Below are 16,611 nucleotides of genomic sequence, written 5' to 3' on the forward strand. Positions count from 1 at the left end.
GGTACCTTCATGTAGAGCTGCCGCTGGGCTCGCAATGCCTGCTGCTGAGAAAGTGATTGCTTTTGCTGATATGACTTGCAATAACGACTGCGCGAAACGCCGCTATCTCGTTAGGGGTGCTACGGCAGACACCCTCTCGAGCACCCCGAAGACTTCTTGAGCCCTCGGCTGTGATGGGTTCCAGGCTGACAAAAGAACTGTCGTTTGTGCATTCGCGGACGAGAGAAAGTCTGAGGCAAGTTCGAGTGAACAAGGATGGACTCCTCGGGTCCGTCGTTTCCGTAGTGTAGCGGTTATCACGTCTGCTTCACACGCAGAAGGTCCCCGGTTCGATCCCGGGCGGGAACAGTACTTTCCTGCCTATGTCGTATTGTGCTCCAATGAGCCACGTCGTGTGTGGATCTGCTGCATGTCCCTTCGTTTTGCAAGTACCACATTTATTGAATTTTATAGTTACGATGGCAACATCACTACAAGTTGTCTGTGAAGTAAGGTGTACACAAGCAGTTTCCGTGGTGTAGCGGTTATCACGTCTGCCTAACACGCAGAAGGTCCCCGGTTCGATCCCGGGCGGAAACACTTTTTCATCACTTTAAGCAAGACGTACTAACATGCATCTGCTACCATCTGTACCCGAAACCCTCGTAATCGCCTTCACGCGTCGGACCCGAGTGTCAATTGCTCACATCGAATAAGAAATTCATTTGATATTGACGGCGAGCTTTTTGCGCTGACTCAGCCACTGACGTGCGATCAGTGTGCACAAAACGCTAGGACTCGTCCGGAATTTGAACCCGGGACTTCCTGCACCCTAAGCAGGAATCATACCCCTAGACCAACGAGCCCTGTGACACAGCAAATGCCAATTATTCCAGTCCCTCGATGTCGTCCAGGGTGCCCTAGAAGTCTCGTGTACGCTGGCGGGATGGGGGCGGCGCGAATTCCCGCGGTCGGCGGCCTTCCTGGGCTATTGGTACCTTCATGTAGAGCTGCCGCTGGGCTCGCAATGCCTGCTGCTGAGAAAGTGATTGCTTTTGCTGATATGACTTGCAATAACGACTGCGCGAAACGCCGCTATCTCGTTAGGGGTGCTACGGCAGACACCCTCTCGAGCACCCCGAAGACTTCTTGAGCCCTCGGCTGTGATGGGTTCCAGTCTGACAAAAGAACTGTCGTGTGTGCATTCGCGGACGAGAGAAAGTCTGAGGCAAGTTCGAGTGAACAAGGATGGACTCCTCGGGTCCGTCGTTTCCGTAGTGTAGCGGTTATCACGTCTGCTTCACACGCAGAAGGTCCCCGGTTCGATCCCGGGCGGGAACAGTACTTTCCTGCCTATGTCGTATTGTCCTCCAATGAGCCACGTCGTGTGTGGATCTGCTGCATGTCCCTTCGTTTTGCAAGTACCACATTTATTGAATTTTTTAGTTACGATGGCAACATCACTACAAGTTGTCTGTGAAGTAAGGTGCACACAAGCAGTTTCCGTGGTGTAGCGGTTATCACGTCTGCCTAACACGCAGAAGGTCCCCGGTTAGATCCCGGGACGAAACACTTTTTCATCACTTTAAGCAAGACGTACTAACATGCATCTGCTACCATCTGTACCCGAAACCCTCGTAATCGCCTTCACGCGTCGGACCCGAGTGTCAATTGCTCACATCGAATAAGAAATTCATTTGATATTGACGGCGAGCTTTTTGCGCTGACTCAGCCACTGACGTGCGATCAGTTTGCACAAAACGCTAGGGCTCGTCCGGGATTTGAACCCGGGACCTCCTGCACCCTAAGCAGGAATCATACCCCTAGACCAACGAGCCCTGTGACCCGGCGAATGCCAATTATTCCAGTCCCTCGATGTCGTCCAGGGTGCCCTAGAAGTCTCGTGTACGCTGGCGGGATGGGGGCGGCGCGAATTCCCGCGGTCGGCGGCCTTCCTGGGCTATTGGTACCTTCATGTAGAGCTGCCGCTGGGCTCGCAATGCCTGCTGCTGAGAAAGTGATTGCTTTTGCTGATATGACTTGCAATAACGACTGCGCGAAACGCCGCTATCTCGTTAGGGGTGCTACGGCAGACACCCTCTCGAGCACCCCGAAGACTTCTTGAGCCCTCGGCTGTGATGGGTTCCAGGCTGACAAAAGAACTGTCGTTTGTGCATTCGCGGACGAGAGAAAGTCTGAGGCAAGTTCGAGTGAACAAGGATGGACTCCTCGGGTCCGTCGTTTCCGTAGTGTAGCGGTTATCACGTCTGCTTCACACGCAGAAGGTCCCCGGTTCGATCCCGGGCGGGAACAGTACTTTCCTGCCTATGTCGTATTGTCCTCCAATGAGCCACGTCGTGTGTGGATCTGCTGCATGTCTCTTCGTTATGCAAGTACCACATTTATTGAATTTTTTAGTTACGATGGCAACATCACTACAAGTTGTCTGTGAAGTAAGGTGCACACAAGCAGTTTCCGTGGTGTAGCGGTTATCACGTCTGCCTAACACGCAGAAGGTCCCCGGTTAGATCCCGGGCGGAAACACTTTTTCATTACTTTAAGCAAGACGTACTAACATGCATCTGCTACCATCTGTACCCGAAACCCTCGTAATCGCCTTCAGGCGTCGGACCCGAGTGTCAATTGCTCACATCGAATAAGAAATTCATTTGATATTGACGGCGAGCTTTTTGCGCTGACTCAGCCACTGACGTGCGATCAGTGTGCACAAAACGCTAGGACTCGTCCGGGATTTGAACCCGGGACCTCCTGCACCCTAAGCAGGAATCATACCCCTAGGCCAACGAGGCCTGTGACACAGCGAATGCCAATTATTCCAGTCCCTCGATGTCGTCCAGGGTGCCCTAGAAGTCTCGTGTACGCTGGCGGGATGGGGGCGGCGCGAATTCCCGCGGTCGGCGGCCTTCCTGGGCTATTGGTACCTTCATGTAGAGCTGCCGCTGGGCTCGCAATGCCTGCTGCTGAGAAAGTGATTGCTTTTGCTGATATGACTTGCAATAACGACTGCGCGAAACGCCGCTATCTCGTTAGGGGTGCTACGGCAGACACCCTCTCGAGCACCCCGAAGACTTCTTGAGCCCTCGGCTGTGATGGGTTCCAGGCTGACAAAAGAACGGTCGTGTGTGCATTCGCGGAAGAGAGAAAGTCTGAGGCAAGTTCGAGTGAACAAGGATGGCCTCCTCGGGTCCGTCGTTTCCGTAGTGTAGCGGTTATCACGTCTGCTTCACACGCAGAAGGTCCCCGGTTCGATCCCGGGCGGGAACAGTACTTTCCTGCCTATGTCGTATTGTCCTCCAATGAGCCACGTCGTGTGTGGATCTGCTGCATGTCTCTTCGTTATGCAAGTACCACATTTATTGAATTTTTTAGTTACGATGGCAACATCACTACAAGTTGTCTGTGAAGTAAGGTGCACACAAGCAGTTTCCGTGGTGTAGCGGTTATCACGTCTGCCTAACACGCAGAAGGTCCCCGGTTAGATCCCGGGCGGAAACACTTTTTCATCACTTTAAGCAAGACGTACTAACATGCATCTGCTACCATCTGTACCCGAAACCCTCGTAATCGCCTTCACGCGTCGGACCCGAGTGTCAATTGCTCACATCGAATAAGAAATTCATTTGATATTGACGGCGAGCTTTTTGCGCTGACTCAGCCACTGACGTGCGATCAGTGTGCACAAAACGCTAGGACTCGTCCGGAATTTGAACCCGGGACTTCCTGCACCCTAAGCAGGAATCATACCCCTAGACCAACGAGCCCTGTGACACAGCAAATGCCAATTATTCCAGTCCCTCGATGTCGTCCAGGGTGCCCTAGAAGTCTCGTGTACGCTGGCGGGATGGGGGCGGCGCGAATTCCCGCGGTCGGCGGCCTTCCTGGGCTATTGGTACCTTCATGTAGAGCTGCCGCTGGGCTCGCAATGCCTGCTGCTGAGAAAGTGATTGCTTTTGCTGATATGACTTGCAATAACGACTGCGCGAAACGCCGCTATCTCGTTAGGGGTGCTACGGCAGACACCCTCTCGAGCACCCCGAAGACTTCTTGAGCCCTCGGCTGTGATGGGTTCCAGGCTGACAAAAGAACTGTCGTGTGTGCATTCGCGGACGAGAGAAAGTCTGAGGCAAGTTCGAGTGAACAAGGATGGACTCCGCGGGTCCGTCGTTTCCGTAGTGTAGCGGTTATCACGTCTGCTTCACACGCAGAAGGTCCCCGGTTCGATCCCGGGCGGGAACAGTACTTTCCTGCCTATGTCGTATTGTCCTCCAATGAGCCACGTCGTGTGTGGATCTGCTGCATGTCCCTTCGTTTTGCAAGTACCACATTTATTGAATTTTTTAGTTACGATGGCAACATCACTACAAGTTGTCTGTGAAGTAAGGTGCACACAAGCAGTTTCCGTGGTGTAGCGGTTATCACGTCTGCCTAACACGCAGAAGGTCCCCGGTTCGATCCCGGGCGGAAACACTTTTTCATTACTTTAAGCAAGACGTACTAACATGCATCTGCTACCATCTGTACCCGAAACCCTCGTAATCGCCTTCAGGCGTCGGACCCGAGTGTCAATTGCTCACATCGAATAAGAAATTCATTTGATATTGACGGCGAGCTTTTTGCGCTGACTCAGCCACTGACGTGCGATCAGTGTGCACAAAACGCTAGGACTCGTCCGGGATTTGAACCCGGGACCTCCTGCACCCTAAGCAGGAATCATACCCCTAGGCCAACGAGGCCTGTGACACAGCGAATGCCAATTATTCCAGTCCCTCGATGTCGTCCAGGGTGCCCTAGAAGTCTCGTGTACGCTGGCGGGATGGGGGCGGCGCGAATTCCCGCGGTCGGCGGCCTTCCTGGGCTATTGGTACCTTCATGTAGAGCTGCCGCTGGGCTCGCAATGCCTGCTGCTGAGAAAGTGATTGCTTTTGCTGATATGACTTGCAATAACGACTGCGCGAAACGCCGCTATCTCGTTAGGGGTGCTACGGCAGACACCCTCTCGAGCACCCCGAAGACTTCTTGAGCCCTCGGCTGTGATGGGTTCCAGGCTGACAAAAGAACGGTCGTGTGTGCATTCGCGGAAGAGAGAAAGTCTGAGGCAAGTTCGAGTGAACAAGGATGGCCTCCTCGGGTCCGTCGTTTCCGTAGTGTAGCGGTTATCACGTCTGCTTCACACGCAGAAGGTCCCCGGTTCGATCCCGGGCGGGAACAGTACTTTCCTGCCTATGTCGTATTGTCCTCCAATGAGCCACGTCGTGTGTGGATCTGCTGCATGTCTCTTCGTTATGCAAGTACCACATTTATTGAATTTTTTAGTTACGATGGCAACATCACTACAAGTTGTCTGTGAAGTAAGGTGCACACAAGCAGTTTCCGTGGTGTAGCGGTTATCACGTCTGCCTAACACGCAGAAGGTCCCCGGTTAGATCCCGGGCGGAAACACTTTTTCATTACTTTAAGCAAGACGTACTAACATGCATCTGCTACCATCTGTACCCGAAACCCTCGTAATCGCCTTCAGGCGTCGGACCCGAGTGTCAATTGCTCACATCGAATAAGAAATTCATTTGATATTGACGGCGAGCTTTTTGCGCTGACTCAGCCACTGACGTGCGATCAGTGTGCACAAAACGCTAGGACTCGTCCGGGATTTGAACCCGGGACCTCCTGCACCCTAAGCAGGAATCATACCCCTAGGCCAACGAGGCCTGTGACACAGCGAATGCCAATTATTCCAGTCCCTCGATGTCGTCCAGGGTGCCCTAGAAGTCTCGTGTACGCTGGCGGGATGGGGGCGGCGCGAATTCCCGCGGTCGGCGGCCTTCCTGGGCTATTGGTACCTTCATGTAGAGCTGCCGCTGGGCTCGCAATGCCTGCTGCTGAGAAAGTGATTGCTTTTGCTGATATGACTTGCAATAACGACTGCGCGAAACGCCGCTATCTCGTTAGGGGTGCTACGGCAGACACCCTCTCGAGCACCCCGAAGACTTCTTGAGCCCTCGGCTGTGATGGGTTCCAGGCTGACAAAAGAACGGTCGTGTGTGCATTCGCGGAAGAGAGAAAGTCTGAGGCAAGTTCGAGTGAACAAGGATGGCCTCCTCGGGTCCGTCGTTTCCGTAGTGTAGCGGTTATCACGTCTGCTTCACACGCAGAAGGTCCCCGGTTCGATCCCGGGCGGGAACAGTACTTTCCTGCCTATGTCGTATTGTCCTCCAATGAGCCACGTCGTGTGTGGATCTGCTGCATGTCTCTTCGTTATGCAAGTACCACATTTATTGAATTTTTTAGTTACGATGGCAACATCACTACAAGTTGTCTGTGAAGTAAGGTGCACACAAGCAGTTTCCGTGGTGTAGCGGTTATCACGTCTGCCTAACACGCAGAAGGTCCCCGGTTAGATCCCGGGCGGAAACACTTTTTCATCACTTTAAGCAAGACGTACTAACATGCATCTGCTACCATCTGTACCCGAAACCCTCGTAATCGCCTTCACGCGTCGGACCCGAGTGTCAATTGCTCACATCGAATAAGAAATTCATTTGATATTGACGGCGAGCTTTTTGCGCTGACTCAGCCACTGACGTGCGATCAGTGTGCACAAAACGCTAGGACTCGTCCGGAATTTGAACCCGGGACTTCCTGCACCCTAAGCAGGAATCATACCCCTAGACCAACGAGCCCTGTGACACAGCAAATGCCAATTATTCCAGTCCCTCGATGTCGTCCAGGGTGCCCTAGAAGTCTCGTGTACGCTGGCGGGATGGGGGCGGCGCGAATTCCCGCGGTCGGCGGCCTTCCTGGGCTATTGGTACCTTCATGTAGAGCTGCCGCTGGGCTCGCAATGCCTGCTGCTGAGAAAGTGATTGCTTTTGCTGATATGACTTGCAATAACGACTGCGCGAAACGCCGCTATCTCGTTAGGGGTGCTACGGCAGACACCCTCTCGAGCACCCCGAAGACTTCTTGAGCCCTCGGCTGTGATGGGTTCCAGGCTGACAAAAGAACTGTCGTGTGTGCATTCGCGGACGAGAGAAAGTCTGAGGCAAGTTCGAGTGAACAAGGATGGACTCCGCGGGTCCGTCGTTTCCGTAGTGTAGCGGTTATCACGTCTGCTTCACACGCAGAAGGTCCCCGGTTCGATCCCGGGCGGGAACAGTACTTTCCTGCCTATGTCGTATTGTCCTCCAATGAGCCACGTCGTGTGTGGATCTGCTGCATGTCCCTTCGTTTTGCAAGTACCACATTTATTGAATTTTTTAGTTACGATGGCAACATCACTACAAGTTGTCTGTGAAGTAAGGTGCACACAAGCAGTTTCCGTGGTGTAGCGGTTATCACGTCTGCCTAACACGCAGAAGGTCCCCGGTTAGATCCCGGGACGAAACACTTTTTCATCACTTTAAGCAAGACGTACTAACATGCATCTGCTACCATCTGTACCCGAAACCCTCGTAATCGCCTTCACGCGTCGGACCCGAGTGTCAATTGCTCACATCGAATAAGAAATTCATTTGATATTGACGGCGAGCTTTTTGCGCTGACTCAGCCACTGACGTGCGATCAGTTTGCACAAAACGCTAGGGCTCGTCCGGGATTTGAACCCGGGACCTCCTGCACCCTAAGCAGGAATCATACCCCTAGACCAACGAGCCCTGTGACCCGGCGAATGCCAATTATTCCAGTCCCTCGATGTCGTCCAGGGTGCCCTAGAAGTCTCGTGTACGCTGGCGGGATGGGGGCGGCGCGAATTCCCGCGGTCGGCGGCCTTCCTGGGCTATTGGTACCTTCATGTAGAGCTGCCGCTGGGCTCGCAATGCCTGCTGCTGAGAAAGTGATTGCTTTTGCTGATATGACTTGCAATAACGACTGCGCGAAACGCCGCTATCTCGTTAGGGGTGCTACGGCAGACACCCTCTCGAGCACCCCGAAGACTTCTTGAGCCCTCGGCTGTGATGGGTTCCAGGCTGACAAAAGAACTGTCGTTTGTGCATTCGCGGACGAGAGAAAGTCTGAGGCAAGTTCGAGTGAACAAGGATGGACTCCTCGGGTCCGTCGTTTCCGTAGTGTAGCGGTTATCACGTCTGCTTCACACGCAGAAGGTCCCCGGTTCGATCCCGGGCGGGAACAGTACTTTCCTGCCTATGTCGTATTGTCCTCCAATGAGCCACGTCGTGTGTGGATCTGCTGCATGTCTCTTCGTTATGCAAGTACCACATTTATTGAATTTTTCATTTACGATGGCAACATCACTACAAGTTGTCTGTGAAGTAAGGTGCACACAAGCAGTTTCCGTGGTGTAGCGGTTATCACGTCTGCCTAACACGCAGAAGGTCCCCGGTTCGATCCCGGGCGGAAACACTTTTTCATTACTTTAAGCAAGACGTACTAACATGCATCTGCTACCATCTGTACCCGAAACCCTCGTAATCGCCTTCAGGCGTCGGACCCGAGTGTCAATTGCTCACATCGAATAAGAAATTCATTTGATATTGACGGCGAGCTTTTTGCGCTGACTCAGCCACTGACGTGCGATCAGTGTGCACAAAACGCTAGGACTCGTCCGGGATTTGAACCCGGGACCTCCTGCACCCTAAGCAGGAATCATACCCCTAGGCCAACGAGGCCTGTGACACAGCGAATGCCAATTATTCCAGTCCCTCGATGTCGTCCAGGGTGCCCTAGAAGTCTCGTGTACGCTGGCGGGATGGGGGCGGCGCGAATTCCCGCGGTCGGCGGCCTTCCTGGGCTATTGGTACCTTCATGTAGAGCTGCCGCTGGGCTCGCAATGCCTGCTGCTGAGAAAGTGATTGCTTTTGCTGATATGACTTGCAATAACGACTGCGCGAAACGCCGCTATCTCGTTAGGGGTGCTACGGCAGACACCCTCTCGAGCACCCCGAAGACTTCTTGAGCCCTCGGCTGTGATGGGTTCCAGGCTGACAAAAGAACGGTCGTGTGTGCATTCGCGGAAGAGAGAAAGTCTGAGGCAAGTTCGAGTGAACAAGGATGGCCTCCTCGGGTCCGTCGTTTCCGTAGTGTAGCGGTTATCACGTCTGCTTCACACGCAGAAGGTCCCCGGTTCGATCCCGGGCGGGAACAGTACTTTCCTGCCTATGTCGTATTGTCCTCCAATGAGCCACGTCGTGTGTGGATCTGCTGCATGTCTCTTCGTTATGCAAGTACCACATTTATTGAATTTTTTAGTTACGATGGCAACATCACTACAAGTTGTCTGTGAAGTAAGGTGCACACAAGCAGTTTCCGTGGTGTAGCGGTTATCACGTCTGCCTAACACGCAGAAGGTCCCCGGTTAGATCCCGGGCGGAAACACTTTTTCATTACTTTAAGCAAGACGTACTAACATGCATCTGCTACCATCTGTACCCGAAACCCTCGTAATCGCCTTCAGGCGTCGGACCCGAGTGTCAATTGCTCACATCGAATAAGAAATTCATTTGATATTGACGGCGAGCTTTTTGCGCTGACTCAGCCGCTGACGTGCGATCAGTGTGCACAAAACACTAGGACTCGTCCGGGATTTGAACCCGGGACCTCCTGCACCCTAAGCAGGAATCATACCCCTAGACCAACGAGGCCTGTGACACAGCGAATGCCAATTATTCCAGTCCCTCGATGTCGTCCAGGGTGCCCTAGAAGTCTCGTGTACGCTGGCGGGATGGGGGCGGCGCGAATTCCCGCGGTCGGCGGCCTTCCTGGGCTATTGGTACCTTCATGTAGAGCTGCCGCTGGGCTCGCAATGCCTGCTGCTGAGAAAGTGATTGCTTTTGCTGATATGACTTGCAATAACGACTGCGCGAAACGCCGCTATCTCGTTAGGGGTGCTACGGCAGACACCCTCTCGAGCACCCCGAAGACTTCTTGAGCCCTCGGCTGTGATGGGTTCCAGGCTGACAAAAGAACTGTCGTGTGTGCATTCGCGGACGAGAGAAAGTCTGAGGCAAGTTCGAGTGAACAAGGATGGACTCCGCGGGTCCGTCGTTTCCGTAGTGTAGCGGTTATCACGTCTGCTTCACACGCAGAAGGTCCCCGGTTCGATCCCGGGCGGGAACAGTACTTTCCTGCCTATGTCGTATTGTCCTCCAATGAGCCACGTCGTGTGTGGATCTGCTGCATGTCCCTTCGTTTTGCAAGTACCACATTTATTGAATTTTTTAGTTACGATGGCAACATCACTACAAGTTGTCTGTGAAGTAAGGTGCACACAAGCAGTTTCCGTGGTGTAGCGGTTATCACGTCTGCCTAACACGCAGAAGGTCCCCGGTTCGATCCCGGGCGGAAACACTTTTTCATTACTTTAAGCAAGACGTACTAACATGCATCTGCTACCATCTGTACCCGAAACCCTCGTAATCGCCTTCAGGCGTCGGACCCGAGTGTCAATTGCTCACATCGAATAAGAAATTCATTTGATATTGACGGCGAGCTTTTTGCGCTGACTCAGCCACTGACGTGCGATCAGTGTGCACAAAACGCTAGGACTCGTCCGGGATTTGAACCCGGGACCTCCTGCACCCTAAGCAGGAATCATACCCCTAGGCCAACGAGGCCTGTGACACAGCGAATGCCAATTATTCCAGTCCCTCGATGTCGTCCAGGGTGCCCTAGAAGTCTCGTGTACGCTGGCGGGATGGGGGCGGCGCGAATTCCCGCGGTCGGCGGCCTTCCTGGGCTATTGGTACCTTCATGTAGAGCTGCCGCTGGGCTCGCAATGCCTGCTGCTGAGAAAGTGATTGCTTTTGCTGATATGACTTGCAATAACGACTGCGCGAAACGCCGCTATCTCGTTAGGGGTGCTACGGCAGACACCCTCTCGAGCACCCCGAAGACTTCTTGAGCCCTCGGCTGTGATGGGTTCCAGGCTGACAAAAGAACGGTCGTGTGTGCATTCGCGGAAGAGAGAAAGTCTGAGGCAAGTTCGAGTGAACAAGGATGGCCTCCTCGGGTCCGTCGTTTCCGTAGTGTAGCGGTTATCACGTCTGCTTCACACGCAGAAGGTCCCCGGTTCGATCCCGGGCGGGAACAGTACTTTCCTGCCTATGTCGTATTGTCCTCCAATGAGCCACGTCGTGTGTGGATCTGCTGCATGTCTCTTCGTTATGCAAGTACCACATTTATTGAATTTTTTAGTTACGATGGCAACATCACTACAAGTTGTCTGTGAAGTAAGGTGCACACAAGCAGTTTCCGTGGTGTAGCGGTTATCACGTCTGCCTAACACGCAGAAGGTCCCCGGTTAGATCCCGGGCGGAAACACTTTTTCATTACTTTAAGCAAGACGTACTAACATGCATCTGCTACCATCTGTACCCGAAACCCTCGTTATCGCCTTCAGGCGTCGGACCCGAGTGTCAATTGCTCACATCGAATAAGAAATTCATTTGATATTGACGGCGAGCTTTTTGCGCTGACTCAGCCACTGACGTGCGATCAGTGTGCACAAAACGCTAGGACTCGTCCGGGATTTGAACCCGGGACCTCCTGCACCCTAAGCAGGAATCATACCCCTAGGCCAACGAGGCCTGTGACACAGCGAATGCCAATTATTCCAGTCCCTCGATGTCGTCCAGGGTGCCCTAGAAGTCTCGTGTACGCTGGCGGGATGGGGGCGGCGCGAATTCCCGCGGTCGGCGGCCTTCCTGGGCTATTGGTACCTTCATGTAGAGCTGCCGCTGGGCTCGCAATGCCTGCTGCTGAGAAAGTGATTGCTTTTGCTGATATGACTTGCAATAACGACTGCGCGAAACGCCGCTATCTCGTTAGGGGTGCTACGGCAGACACCCTCTCGAGCACCCCGAAGACTTCTTGAGCCCTCGGCTGTGATGGGTTCCAGGCTGACAAAAGAACGGTCGTGTGTGCATTCGCGGAAGAGAGAAAGTCTGAGGCAAGTTCGAGTGAACAAGGATGGCCTCCTCGGGTCCGTCGTTTCCGTAGTGTAGCGGTTATCACGTCTGCTTCACACGCAGAAGGTCCCCGGTTCGATCCCGGGCGGGAACAGTACTTTCCTGCCTATGTCGTATTGTCCTCCAATGAGCCACGTCGTGTGTGGATCTGCTGCATGTCTCTTCGTTATGCAAGTACCACATTTATTGAATTTTTTAGTTACGATGGCAACATCACTACAAGTTGTCTGTGAAGTAAGGTGCACACAAGCAGTTTCCGTGGTGTAGCGGTTATCACGTCTGCCTAACACGCAGAAGGTCCCCGGTTAGATCCCGGGCGGAAACACTTTTTCATCACTTTAAGCAAGACGTACTAACATGCATCTGCTACCATCTGTACCCGAAACCCTCGTAATCGCCTTCACGCGTCGGACCCGAGTGTCAATTGCTCACATCGAATAAGAAATTCATTTGATATTGACGGCGAGCTTTTTGCGCTGACTCAGCCACTGACGTGCGATCAGTGTGCACAAAACGCTAGGACTCGTCCGGAATTTGAACCCGGGACTTCCTGCACCCTAAGCAGGAATCATACCCCTAGACCAACGAGCCCTGTGACACAGCAAATGCCAATTATTCCAGTCCCTCGATGTCGTCCAGGGTGCCCTAGAAGTCTCGTGTACGCTGGCGGGATGGGGGCGGCGCGAATTCCCGCGGTCGGCGGCCTTCCTGGGCTATTGGTACCTTCATGTAGAGCTGCCGCTGGGCTCGCAATGCCTGCTGCTGAGAAAGTGATTGCTTTTGCTGATATGACTTGCAATAACGACTGCGCGAAACGCCGCTATCTCGTTAGGGGTGCTACGGCAGACACCCTCTCGAGCACCCCGAAGACTTCTTGAGCCCTCGGCTGTGATGGGTTCCAGGCTGACAAAAGAACTGTCGTGTGTGCATTCGCGGACGAGAGAAAGTCTGAGGCAAGTTCGAGTGAACAAGGATGGACTCCGCGGGTCCGTCGTTTCCGTAGTGTAGCGGTTATCACGTCTGCTTCACACGCAGAAGGTCCCCGGTTCGATCCCGGGCGGGAACAGTACTTTCCTGCCTATGTCGTATTGTCCTCCAATGAGCCACGTCGTGTGTGGATCTGCTGCATGTCCCTTCGTTTTGCAAGTACCACATTTATTGAATTTTTTAGTTACGATGGCAACATCACTACAAGTTGTCTGTGAAGTAAGGTGCACACAAGCAGTTTCCGTGGTGTAGCGGTTATCACGTCTGCCTAACACGCAGAAGGTCCCCGGTTAGATCCCGGGACGAAACACTTTTTCATCACTTTAAGCAAGACGTACTAACATGCATCTGCTACCATCTGTACCCGAAACCCTCGTAATCGCCTTCACGCGTCGGACCCGAGTGTCAATTGCTCACATCGAATAAGAAATTCATTTGATATTGACGGCGAGCTTTTTGCGCTGACTCAGCCACTGACGTGCGATCAGTTTGCACAAAACGCTAGGGCTCGTCCGGGATTTGAACCCGGGACCTCCTGCACCCTAAGCAGGAATCATACCCCTAGACCAACGAGCCCTGTGACCCGGCGAATGCCAATTATTCCAGTCCCTCGATGTCGTCCAGGGTGCCCTAGAAGTCTCGTGTACGCTGGCGGGATGGGGGCGGCGCGAATTCCCGCGGTCGGCGGCCTTCCTGGGCTATTGGTACCTTCATGTAGAGCTGCCGCTGGGCTCGCAATGCCTGCTGCTGAGAAAGTGATTGCTTTTGCTGATATGACTTGCAATAACGACTGCGCGAAACGCCGCTATCTCGTTAGGGGTGCTACGGCAGACACCCTCTCGAGCACCCCGAAGACTTCTTGAGCCCTCGGCTGTGATGGGTTCCAGGCTGACAAAAGAACGGTCGTGTGTGCATTCGCGGAAGAGAGAAAGTCTGAGGCAAGTTCGAGTGAACAAGGATGGCCTCCTCGGGTCCGTCGTTTCCGTAGTGTAGCGGTTATCACGTCTGCTTCACACGCAGAAGGTCCCCGGTTCGATCCCGGGCGGGAACAGTACTTTCCTGCCTATGTCGTATTGTCCTCCAATGAGCCACGTCGTGTGTGGATCTGCTGCATGTCTCTTCGTTATGCAAGTACCACATTTATTGAATTTTTTAGTTACGATGGCAACATCACTACAAGTTGTCTGTGAAGTAAGGTGCACACAAGCAGTTTCCGTGGTGTAGCGGTTATCACGTCTGCCTAACACGCAGAAGGTCCCCGGTTAGATCCCGGGCGGAAACACTTTTTCATTACTTTAAGCAAGACGTACTAACATGCATCTGCTACCATCTGTACCCGAAACCCTCGTTATCGCCTTCAGGCGTCGGACCCGAGTGTCAATTGCTCACATCGAATAAGAAATTCATTTGATATTGACGGCGAGCTTTTTGCGCTGACTCAGCCACTGACGTGCGATCAGTGTGCACAAAACGCTAGGACTCGTCCGGGATTTGAACCCGGGACCTCCTGCACCCTAAGCAGGAATCATACCCCTAGGCCAACGAGGCCTGTGACACAGCGAATGCCAATTATTCCAGTCCCTCGATGTCGTCCAGGGTGCCCTAGAAGTCTCGTGTACGCTGGCGGGATGGGGGCGGCGCGAATTCCCGCGGTCGGCGGCCTTCCTGGGCTATTGGTACCTTCATGTAGAGCTGCCGCTGGGCTCGCAATGCCTGCTGCTGAGAAAGTGATTGCTTTTGCTGATATGACTTGCAATAACGACTGCGCGAAACGCCGCTATCTCGTTAGGGGTGCTACGGCAGACACCCTCTCGAGCACCCCGAAGACTTCTTGAGCCCTCGGCTGTGATGGGTTCCAGGCTGACAAAAGAACGGTCGTGTGTGCATTCGCGGAAGAGAGAAAGTCTGAGGCAAGTTCGAGTGAACAAGGATGGCCTCCTCGGGTCCGTCGTTTCCGTAGTGTAGCGGTTATCACGTCTGCTTCACACGCAGAAGGTCCCCGGTTCGATCCCGGGCGGGAACAGTACTTTCCTGCCTATGTCGTATTGTCCTCCAATGAGCCACGTCGTGTGTGGATCTGCTGCATGTCTCTTCGTTATGCAAGTACCACATTTATTGAATTTTTTAGTTACGATGGCAACATCACTACAAGTTGTCTGTGAAGTAAGGTGCACACAAGCAGTTTCCGTGGTGTAGCGGTTATCACGTCTGCCTAACACGCAGAAGGTCCCCGGTTAGATCCCGGGCGGAAACACTTTTTCATTACTTTAAGCAAGACGTACTAACATGCATCTGCTACCATCTGTACCCGAAACCCTCGTTATCGCCTTCAGGCGTCGGACCCGAGTGTCAATTGCTCACATCGAATAAGAAATTCATTTGATATTGACGGCGAGCTTTTTGCGCTGACTCAGCCACTGACGTGCGATCAGTGTGCACAAAACGCTAGGACTCGTCCGGGATTTGAACCCGGGACCTCCTGCACCCTAAGCAGGAATCATACCCCTAGGCCAACGAGGCCTGTGACACAGCGAATGCCAATTATTCCAGTCCCTCGATGTCGTCCAGGGTGCCCTAGAAGTCTCGTGTACGCTGGCGGGATGGGGGCGGCGCGAATTCCCGCGGTCGGCGGCCTTCCTGGGCTATTGGTACCTTCATGTAGAGCTGCCGCTGGGCTCGCAATGCCTGCTGCTGAGAAAGTGATTGCTTTTGCTGATATGACTTGCAATAACGACTGCGCGAAACGCCGCTATCTCGTTAGGGGTGCTACGGCAGACACCCTCTCGAGCACCCCGAAGACTTCTTGAGCCCTCGGCTGTGATGGGTTCCAGGCTGACAAAAGAACGGTCGTGTGTGCATTCGCGGAAGAGAGAAAGTCTGAGGCAAGTTCGAGTGAACAAGGATGGCCTCCTCGGGTCCGTCGTTTCCGTAGTGTAGCGGTTATCACGTCTGCTTCACACGCAGAAGGTCCCCGGTTCGATCCCGGGCGGGAACAGTACTTTCCTGCCTATGTCGTATTGTCCTCCAATGAGCCACGTCGTGTGTGGATCTGCTGCATGTCTCTTCGTTATGCAAGTACCACATTTATTGAATTTTTTAGTTACGATGGCAACATCACTACAAGTTGTCTGTGAAGTAAGGTGCACACAAGCAGTTTCCGTGGTGTAGCGGTTATCACGTCTGCCTAACACGCAGAAGGTCCCCGGTTAGATCCCGGGCGGAAACACTTTTTCATCACTTTAAGCAAGACGTACTAACATGCATCTGCTACCATCTGTACCCGAAACCCTCGTAATCGCCTTCACGCGTCGGACCCGAGTGTCAATTGCTCACATCGAATAAGAAATTCATTTGATATTGACGGCGAGCTTTTTGCGCTGACTCAGCCACTGACGTGCGATCAGTGTGCACAAAACGCTAGGACTCGTCCGGAATTTGAACCCGGGACTTCCTGCACCCTAAGCAGGAATCATACCCCTAGACCAACGAGCCCTGTGACACAGCAAATGCCAATTATTCCAGTCCCTCGATGTCGTCCAGGGTGCCCTAGAAGTCTCGTGTACGCTGGCGGGATGGGGGCGGCGCGAATTCCCGCGGTCGGCGGCCTTCCTGGGCTATTGGTACCTTCATGTAGAGCTGCCGCTGGGCTCGCAATGCCTGCTGCTGAGAAAGTGATTGCTTTTGCTGATATGACTTGCAATAACGA

At 53.3% G+C, this 16,611-nt stretch overlaps 46 non-coding genes across 46 annotated transcripts; 34 read left to right on the top strand and 12 right to left on the bottom strand.

Annotated features, from left to right (window-relative positions):
- Nucleotides 1–275: 275 nt before the first annotated feature.
- Nucleotides 276–348, top strand: Trnav-cac (transfer RNA valine (anticodon CAC)). Its single transcript has one exon. It is a non-coding gene; the product is annotated as a tRNA-Val (tRNA).
- A 158-nt stretch (nt 349–506) lies between these two features.
- Nucleotides 507–579, top strand: Trnav-aac (transfer RNA valine (anticodon AAC)). Its single transcript has one exon. It is a non-coding gene; the product is annotated as a tRNA-Val (tRNA).
- A 668-nt stretch (nt 580–1,247) lies between these two features.
- Trnav-cac (transfer RNA valine (anticodon CAC)) lies at nt 1,248–1,320 on the top strand. Its single transcript has one exon. It is a non-coding gene; the product is annotated as a tRNA-Val (tRNA).
- A 158-nt stretch (nt 1,321–1,478) lies between these two features.
- Nucleotides 1,479–1,551, top strand: Trnav-aac (transfer RNA valine (anticodon AAC)). Its single transcript has one exon. It is a non-coding gene; the product is annotated as a tRNA-Val (tRNA).
- Nucleotides 1,552–1,745: 194 nt separating this feature from the next.
- On the bottom strand, nt 1,746–1,817 carry Trnap-agg (transfer RNA proline (anticodon AGG)). The gene has a single exon. It is a non-coding gene; the product is annotated as a tRNA-Pro (tRNA).
- Nucleotides 1,818–2,219: 402 nt separating this feature from the next.
- On the top strand, nt 2,220–2,292 carry Trnav-cac (transfer RNA valine (anticodon CAC)). The gene has a single exon. It is a non-coding gene; the product is annotated as a tRNA-Val (tRNA).
- Nucleotides 2,293–2,450: 158 nt separating this feature from the next.
- Trnav-aac (transfer RNA valine (anticodon AAC)) lies at nt 2,451–2,523 on the top strand. The gene has a single exon. It is a non-coding gene; the product is annotated as a tRNA-Val (tRNA).
- A 189-nt stretch (nt 2,524–2,712) lies between these two features.
- On the bottom strand, nt 2,713–2,789 carry Trnap-agg (transfer RNA proline (anticodon AGG)). Its single transcript has one exon. It is a non-coding gene; the product is annotated as a tRNA-Pro (tRNA).
- A 402-nt stretch (nt 2,790–3,191) lies between these two features.
- Nucleotides 3,192–3,264, top strand: Trnav-cac (transfer RNA valine (anticodon CAC)). The gene has a single exon. It is a non-coding gene; the product is annotated as a tRNA-Val (tRNA).
- Nucleotides 3,265–3,422: 158 nt separating this feature from the next.
- Nucleotides 3,423–3,495, top strand: Trnav-aac (transfer RNA valine (anticodon AAC)). The gene has a single exon. It is a non-coding gene; the product is annotated as a tRNA-Val (tRNA).
- A 668-nt stretch (nt 3,496–4,163) lies between these two features.
- Trnav-cac (transfer RNA valine (anticodon CAC)) lies at nt 4,164–4,236 on the top strand. Its single transcript has one exon. It is a non-coding gene; the product is annotated as a tRNA-Val (tRNA).
- Nucleotides 4,237–4,394: 158 nt separating this feature from the next.
- Nucleotides 4,395–4,467, top strand: Trnav-aac (transfer RNA valine (anticodon AAC)). Its single transcript has one exon. It is a non-coding gene; the product is annotated as a tRNA-Val (tRNA).
- Nucleotides 4,468–4,656: 189 nt separating this feature from the next.
- Nucleotides 4,657–4,733, bottom strand: Trnap-agg (transfer RNA proline (anticodon AGG)). The gene has a single exon. It is a non-coding gene; the product is annotated as a tRNA-Pro (tRNA).
- Nucleotides 4,734–5,135: 402 nt separating this feature from the next.
- On the top strand, nt 5,136–5,208 carry Trnav-cac (transfer RNA valine (anticodon CAC)). Its single transcript has one exon. It is a non-coding gene; the product is annotated as a tRNA-Val (tRNA).
- Nucleotides 5,209–5,366: 158 nt separating this feature from the next.
- On the top strand, nt 5,367–5,439 carry Trnav-aac (transfer RNA valine (anticodon AAC)). The gene has a single exon. It is a non-coding gene; the product is annotated as a tRNA-Val (tRNA).
- A 189-nt stretch (nt 5,440–5,628) lies between these two features.
- Trnap-agg (transfer RNA proline (anticodon AGG)) lies at nt 5,629–5,705 on the bottom strand. Its single transcript has one exon. It is a non-coding gene; the product is annotated as a tRNA-Pro (tRNA).
- Nucleotides 5,706–6,107: 402 nt separating this feature from the next.
- On the top strand, nt 6,108–6,180 carry Trnav-cac (transfer RNA valine (anticodon CAC)). Its single transcript has one exon. It is a non-coding gene; the product is annotated as a tRNA-Val (tRNA).
- A 158-nt stretch (nt 6,181–6,338) lies between these two features.
- Nucleotides 6,339–6,411, top strand: Trnav-aac (transfer RNA valine (anticodon AAC)). The gene has a single exon. It is a non-coding gene; the product is annotated as a tRNA-Val (tRNA).
- A 668-nt stretch (nt 6,412–7,079) lies between these two features.
- On the top strand, nt 7,080–7,152 carry Trnav-cac (transfer RNA valine (anticodon CAC)). Its single transcript has one exon. It is a non-coding gene; the product is annotated as a tRNA-Val (tRNA).
- A 158-nt stretch (nt 7,153–7,310) lies between these two features.
- Trnav-aac (transfer RNA valine (anticodon AAC)) lies at nt 7,311–7,383 on the top strand. The gene has a single exon. It is a non-coding gene; the product is annotated as a tRNA-Val (tRNA).
- Nucleotides 7,384–7,577: 194 nt separating this feature from the next.
- Trnap-agg (transfer RNA proline (anticodon AGG)) lies at nt 7,578–7,649 on the bottom strand. The gene has a single exon. It is a non-coding gene; the product is annotated as a tRNA-Pro (tRNA).
- A 402-nt stretch (nt 7,650–8,051) lies between these two features.
- Trnav-cac (transfer RNA valine (anticodon CAC)) lies at nt 8,052–8,124 on the top strand. The gene has a single exon. It is a non-coding gene; the product is annotated as a tRNA-Val (tRNA).
- A 158-nt stretch (nt 8,125–8,282) lies between these two features.
- On the top strand, nt 8,283–8,355 carry Trnav-aac (transfer RNA valine (anticodon AAC)). The gene has a single exon. It is a non-coding gene; the product is annotated as a tRNA-Val (tRNA).
- A 189-nt stretch (nt 8,356–8,544) lies between these two features.
- Trnap-agg (transfer RNA proline (anticodon AGG)) lies at nt 8,545–8,621 on the bottom strand. The gene has a single exon. It is a non-coding gene; the product is annotated as a tRNA-Pro (tRNA).
- Nucleotides 8,622–9,023: 402 nt separating this feature from the next.
- On the top strand, nt 9,024–9,096 carry Trnav-cac (transfer RNA valine (anticodon CAC)). The gene has a single exon. It is a non-coding gene; the product is annotated as a tRNA-Val (tRNA).
- A 158-nt stretch (nt 9,097–9,254) lies between these two features.
- Nucleotides 9,255–9,327, top strand: Trnav-aac (transfer RNA valine (anticodon AAC)). The gene has a single exon. It is a non-coding gene; the product is annotated as a tRNA-Val (tRNA).
- Nucleotides 9,328–9,521: 194 nt separating this feature from the next.
- Trnap-agg (transfer RNA proline (anticodon AGG)) lies at nt 9,522–9,594 on the bottom strand. Its single transcript has one exon. It is a non-coding gene; the product is annotated as a tRNA-Pro (tRNA).
- A 401-nt stretch (nt 9,595–9,995) lies between these two features.
- Nucleotides 9,996–10,068, top strand: Trnav-cac (transfer RNA valine (anticodon CAC)). The gene has a single exon. It is a non-coding gene; the product is annotated as a tRNA-Val (tRNA).
- A 158-nt stretch (nt 10,069–10,226) lies between these two features.
- On the top strand, nt 10,227–10,299 carry Trnav-aac (transfer RNA valine (anticodon AAC)). Its single transcript has one exon. It is a non-coding gene; the product is annotated as a tRNA-Val (tRNA).
- A 189-nt stretch (nt 10,300–10,488) lies between these two features.
- On the bottom strand, nt 10,489–10,565 carry Trnap-agg (transfer RNA proline (anticodon AGG)). The gene has a single exon. It is a non-coding gene; the product is annotated as a tRNA-Pro (tRNA).
- Nucleotides 10,566–10,967: 402 nt separating this feature from the next.
- Trnav-cac (transfer RNA valine (anticodon CAC)) lies at nt 10,968–11,040 on the top strand. The gene has a single exon. It is a non-coding gene; the product is annotated as a tRNA-Val (tRNA).
- Nucleotides 11,041–11,198: 158 nt separating this feature from the next.
- Nucleotides 11,199–11,271, top strand: Trnav-aac (transfer RNA valine (anticodon AAC)). The gene has a single exon. It is a non-coding gene; the product is annotated as a tRNA-Val (tRNA).
- Nucleotides 11,272–11,460: 189 nt separating this feature from the next.
- Trnap-agg (transfer RNA proline (anticodon AGG)) lies at nt 11,461–11,537 on the bottom strand. The gene has a single exon. It is a non-coding gene; the product is annotated as a tRNA-Pro (tRNA).
- A 402-nt stretch (nt 11,538–11,939) lies between these two features.
- Trnav-cac (transfer RNA valine (anticodon CAC)) lies at nt 11,940–12,012 on the top strand. Its single transcript has one exon. It is a non-coding gene; the product is annotated as a tRNA-Val (tRNA).
- A 158-nt stretch (nt 12,013–12,170) lies between these two features.
- Trnav-aac (transfer RNA valine (anticodon AAC)) lies at nt 12,171–12,243 on the top strand. The gene has a single exon. It is a non-coding gene; the product is annotated as a tRNA-Val (tRNA).
- Nucleotides 12,244–12,911: 668 nt separating this feature from the next.
- On the top strand, nt 12,912–12,984 carry Trnav-cac (transfer RNA valine (anticodon CAC)). The gene has a single exon. It is a non-coding gene; the product is annotated as a tRNA-Val (tRNA).
- A 158-nt stretch (nt 12,985–13,142) lies between these two features.
- Trnav-aac (transfer RNA valine (anticodon AAC)) lies at nt 13,143–13,215 on the top strand. Its single transcript has one exon. It is a non-coding gene; the product is annotated as a tRNA-Val (tRNA).
- Nucleotides 13,216–13,409: 194 nt separating this feature from the next.
- Nucleotides 13,410–13,481, bottom strand: Trnap-agg (transfer RNA proline (anticodon AGG)). Its single transcript has one exon. It is a non-coding gene; the product is annotated as a tRNA-Pro (tRNA).
- A 402-nt stretch (nt 13,482–13,883) lies between these two features.
- Nucleotides 13,884–13,956, top strand: Trnav-cac (transfer RNA valine (anticodon CAC)). The gene has a single exon. It is a non-coding gene; the product is annotated as a tRNA-Val (tRNA).
- Nucleotides 13,957–14,114: 158 nt separating this feature from the next.
- Nucleotides 14,115–14,187, top strand: Trnav-aac (transfer RNA valine (anticodon AAC)). The gene has a single exon. It is a non-coding gene; the product is annotated as a tRNA-Val (tRNA).
- Nucleotides 14,188–14,376: 189 nt separating this feature from the next.
- Trnap-agg (transfer RNA proline (anticodon AGG)) lies at nt 14,377–14,453 on the bottom strand. The gene has a single exon. It is a non-coding gene; the product is annotated as a tRNA-Pro (tRNA).
- A 402-nt stretch (nt 14,454–14,855) lies between these two features.
- On the top strand, nt 14,856–14,928 carry Trnav-cac (transfer RNA valine (anticodon CAC)). The gene has a single exon. It is a non-coding gene; the product is annotated as a tRNA-Val (tRNA).
- Nucleotides 14,929–15,086: 158 nt separating this feature from the next.
- Trnav-aac (transfer RNA valine (anticodon AAC)) lies at nt 15,087–15,159 on the top strand. Its single transcript has one exon. It is a non-coding gene; the product is annotated as a tRNA-Val (tRNA).
- Nucleotides 15,160–15,348: 189 nt separating this feature from the next.
- Nucleotides 15,349–15,425, bottom strand: Trnap-agg (transfer RNA proline (anticodon AGG)). The gene has a single exon. It is a non-coding gene; the product is annotated as a tRNA-Pro (tRNA).
- A 402-nt stretch (nt 15,426–15,827) lies between these two features.
- Nucleotides 15,828–15,900, top strand: Trnav-cac (transfer RNA valine (anticodon CAC)). Its single transcript has one exon. It is a non-coding gene; the product is annotated as a tRNA-Val (tRNA).
- A 158-nt stretch (nt 15,901–16,058) lies between these two features.
- Nucleotides 16,059–16,131, top strand: Trnav-aac (transfer RNA valine (anticodon AAC)). The gene has a single exon. It is a non-coding gene; the product is annotated as a tRNA-Val (tRNA).
- The last annotated feature ends 480 nt before the right edge of the window (nt 16,132–16,611 follow it).

This window comes from Schistocerca serialis, chromosome 2 (assembly GCF_023864345.2).
Source record: "Schistocerca serialis cubense isolate TAMUIC-IGC-003099 chromosome 2, iqSchSeri2.2, whole genome shotgun sequence".
In the NCBI taxonomy this organism is placed as follows: Eukaryota; Metazoa; Arthropoda; class Insecta; order Orthoptera; family Acrididae; genus Schistocerca; species Schistocerca serialis.